We start from the raw sequence: 4458 nt of genomic DNA, 5'->3' as shown, positions 1-4458 counted from the left end.
CTTTTCAGCATCAAGCGTCTGTATGCCAGATTTGCAAAGCCTCCATCTGGTCCTCTGTTCTCACCCTCTTCTACCAGGTGGATGTTCAGGCCTTGGATGATGTGAGCTTTGGCCTCATGGTGGTTCAAGCTGTTTTTTGTGGGTCTATTGGCAGTTATGTTTGCTATGTTGTTTCCCAACCCTCAGTTCTTGCATGGGGATGACCCATGGTCTGTGAATACCAGTACTGTATGACTAAGATAATAAGAATTTTGACATACCTGTAAATGGGATATCTTGGAGTACAGTACAGGACACACGTAATCCCCCTGTGTCTTGATCACTCTTTTTTAAACCCTCAAAACTCCTTGATAGCTCCCAAAAAAACAACTGGAGTGTCAGAGTGAGCAGGGTTAAATGAGTGTAATCTAAAGATGGCCCAAGCAGGTACTCTGCAAATAACTATAGTCGAATATCAGTCCTGTGTCCTGTATGAGGAATTTACAGTTAAGTCAAGATTCCTTTATTCCTGGCCATCCTCCTGTCAGCACATCTTGGGTTAACTCCTCTTGACCTCTGCCAAGACCACCTTTTTCCTAGCTTATAAAAAAGAAGCCCTCCCTTCCTCAGTTGTTCTACTTTGTTGGACATGGATTGGATTAAGTTCTCCCCCCTACCAAACATCCCCCCCCCCCAGGTTCAGCCCCCCTGGAGTTGGAGGGTCCAGAATGATAGAGGTCCACGGGCCTAGAATTCTTAAACTACATAGGTTTGTAGTGTCTGTGGCAGCAGTTCTCTCACCCATTTTGGCTCTTCTCCCTGCTTGTTTCAGGCTCCGAGCCCCTTACCTTGGAAACTTCACTGATGGCTCTCCTGGGTCCCTGGCACTGATGTCAAAGGGGGGGAGGGGCAGGGGGGGTCTAGCAAAGGGTTGAAGCTAAAAAATGGAAGCAGGCTCAGCAGTGGCACTGAACACCAAGGCTGCTACGGTGGAGGAGACCGGTAAGTGAGTAAGTCACCCAGATCTGTGTTGCCCAGCGGTTGCCCCCCTGTTATCCCCCCGAGATCCTGACTCAGCTCACCTTTCCTTTCTCTTCTCAGCTTCGGTTTGTAATCAGGAACTCTCTCTGCTGCCAACCTGGAGAAAGTCTGTAGGATGGTGGACGATTTAAAGGCAGTGCAAAATAAAATAAAAAAAAGGAGAGGGGGACATTGGAGGCTTTTTCTTCTGTTTCTTTCTATTCTTGTTCCATAGTTATGAGCGTGCCACAGCCACAGGAGGAACAAGGATCTGTGGAAAGGTAGGAAGGGACTATATGGGACTTGGTCGCAAAAGAGTGCCACACACAGGTCTGTGTTATTTGGTCTTTTTAGGAGCAGAAGCCCTAAGAAAAAACAATCATGGGAACAAAAGTCCCACAATCTCCGCATTCTGAGCCCCACTCAAGCAGGAGAAGCCACTCTCCCACTACGCCCCACGGCAATAAATCTCTGGCCAGGGATCAACAGAAGGCTAGTCGACCCTCAGAGGGTCTATGTTGGGCCTGTGCAGCCCCCTCCATTCCTGGAAAACTCATGTGTTGAATGCATTAAGAGATACTCATCCTCCAGAAAAGATTAAATGGTATTTCCCAAATTTAAAGAAACAAGGTGCCTCGTTCCCGGTCATGACAGAGATTCAAGAATTGATTGAGGAGGAATGGGAGAAGCCATAAAGAAAAGCAAGAATCCAAAATCGATTTGCAAAACTGTACCCATTCAAGCCTTCTGAGTCCGCCTTTTGGGAGACAACCCCAGGGATAGATGCACCCCTGCAACGCCTAGCAAGACACATTTTCCTGCTGCTGGAAGACTCTACTACATTTAGAGACCCAATGGACAGGTGAGCAGACGCTGAACTCAAGAAGATCTACTTGGTTGCTGGAGCAGCCTGTCATCCAGCTATAGCCCGCACCTCCATCTCTAGGGCCTTGAAGGTGTGAGTCAGGAATGTAGAGACTGCACTGAAATCCGGGATTGAAACAACTAGAATATTTGTGGCTCTAAAGGAACTCAACTTGACGGTCACTTTTCTAGCAGAATCATCCACAGATCTAGTGAAACTGCTGGCTAGACTGATGGCGCATTCTGTAACGGCGAAAAAAGCCCTTTGGCTCAGGCATTGGGATGCAGATGAAGCCTTAAAACAAATGCTATGCATCATCAGTACAATGGCAAAATGCTATTTGGAAAGACCTTAGAGGAAGCAATAAAGCGAGTTGCTGGCAGAAAATCAGGCCTATTACCGCAGAGGGCAAGGAAGCACCAGCAACCATTTTGTTCAAGGCAACTCAATTGTAGAAGAGCTCGGGAATCCAGGTCATACAGACCGGGCTGAGAATATGCTAGACTACAAATGAGGGGAGCACAAAGTTAATTTCTACGGGGCAGCACAAGTGGCCAAGAAAGCGGATAAACCATTTTTATGGTTTGTCCGTCCGACCCTGCCAGGTGGGCACCAGGCTGGCTTCTTTTTTGGAAGGTGTGGACGGTGAAAATTATGGATTGATGGGTCCAGGAAACAGTGAGACAGGGCTGCAAAGCCACTTAATATTTTTGTCCAGACGGAATGGCCGCGAGACCAAAAGGAAAGGAAGATTTTACGAGACTGTCACTAAATTATGTCAGAAAAAAGCAATTTTGTCAGTGCCCCCAGAAAATCAAGAAAAGGAAGTCTACTCACCAATTTTTTTTGGTACCCAAAGCCTCAGGAGATCTCAGGCCGGTGCTAGACCTGAGATCTTTAAACCAATTTATAGAGCCCAGAGGTTTCAAGATGGAATCAGTTTATACAGTTATATCCGTGGTGCAGCAGGAAGATTGGCTAATCTCAATTAATTTGGCAGATGCGTACCTCCATGTTCCAGTCAACAAGCACCATCAGAGATATCTCAGATTTACGACAGGAGGACGTTACTATCAGTTCAGGTGCTTGCCTTTCCAAATCAGCACAGCTCCCTGGGTCTTTACCATGATTTCACTAGCCACCATCTCGTATATCCCTTAGTAATTTTCCTTTCCTGGCCTGTCTTCACATCACCACAGTTTTCTTCCTCCCTAAGTGGCCTGTTGCCGCTAGATTATAGAACATGTGAGAAAGGGAGGGCCTTTTTTTAATAAGCTAGGAAAAGGTGCTCCTGGGAAAGGTCAAGTGGAGTTAACCCAAGATGTGCTGACGTGAGGACAGGCCAGGAGAGGAAAATTATGGTAAGTATTGATAACAATTTTCCATTTTCTCTGCATAGTTTAGTATTGTCAGCAGACACTGAAACTGAACTCTTAATTCCAACCTCGATGTCTATAATAAAAACGTAAAACAGCACTGAACCAAGACAGAGCTCTGGGGTGCCCTGCTCCCAACCCTAGTTTATTAAGAATAAGTCATTTACATTGCTTTCTGAATACATTACTGTTGTCAATTTTCTATCCATGTACATATAATTTCTACACCAATAGATCTTATATGAAAATTGAATGTGTATGAGGTGCAATGTTGAATGCCTTAGCAAAGTTCAGATATAATACATCCCCTTGCCTTCCTGTCTTCCTACTCACTCCCTCATGAAATGTAACAGGTTGGTCTGACTAGAATGGTTTAATATATTTTATAAATTATTACTACATTTTATACCATTATTGCTAACAAATTCTCAAATATGGTCTCTTACTAGTTCCTTGAACATTTTTACATACTATTGATGTTAAGCTGACTGGTCTGTAGTTTCCTGGCATACATTTTGGCCCTCTTTTTTTAAAATTGGTACCTCATTTACTTTACTCCATTCAGTTGGTACCATTCTAGACAGTAAGGTCCCTTTATAAACCAGAAAAATATGGGAAGATCGCTTTATCACCGAAAAGGTTATAATTTTCTAAAATGGCATAGAGTTATGTTGTTTGGTTATTTTAAACAAATATTTACCTGGTGGAGTGCCACGACTTTGTTTTTGTCTTTTTTTGGCAAATCATTGATTGTAATATTTTTATTGTTATTAAATGGATAGTCCAGTCTTTAAAAAATGAACATGCATTGAAATTATTGTTTAGATTAGGCAAACTTTCATGTGTGTATATGTAAAAATAAATACATTAAAGACAAACTGTGTTGAGACAATTATGTAGATTCCCATGTGTGACCTCGCCTTCAGAAATTATCAGCTGGCATGGAACAAGTATGCAGATTAGAAACACTAATTTCAGTCTCTGGCTTTATGGTATTCCCCATGTATGTCTCATTCTGGGTTGCCTTAAAGTATATGTTTAGTCAAAACTTTTTTAGCTTCGTTTTGGTTAGCATAAAGGAGATTTAAAACCATTTTTATTTTTTGCTCTCTGTGTTCCACTAAGAAGGTTTCCACTCACTATCTGTCCTGGATATGCAACAGGAAGTAGGAGAAAATATGCAACAGGAAGTAGGAGAAAATATGCAACAGGAAGTAG

General features: G+C 43.1%; 1 pseudogene; it reads left to right on the top strand.

The window, feature by feature from the left end:
- Positions 1-1492: 1492 nt before the first annotated feature.
- Positions 1493-2356, top strand: LOC149454941 (lamina-associated polypeptide 2, isoforms alpha/zeta-like; annotated as a pseudogene).
- Positions 2357-4458: the final 2102 nt, after the last annotated feature.

Source organism: Staurois parvus, unplaced genomic scaffold, assembly GCF_062004578.1.
Source record: "Staurois parvus isolate SC_StPar_1 unplaced genomic scaffold, SC_StPar_1.0 ptg000414l, whole genome shotgun sequence".
NCBI classification, from domain to species: domain Eukaryota; kingdom Metazoa; phylum Chordata; class Amphibia; order Anura; family Ranidae; genus Staurois; species Staurois parvus.
The sequence above is the reverse complement of the archived record's forward strand: the minus strand, read 5'-3'. Positions and strand labels throughout refer to the sequence as shown.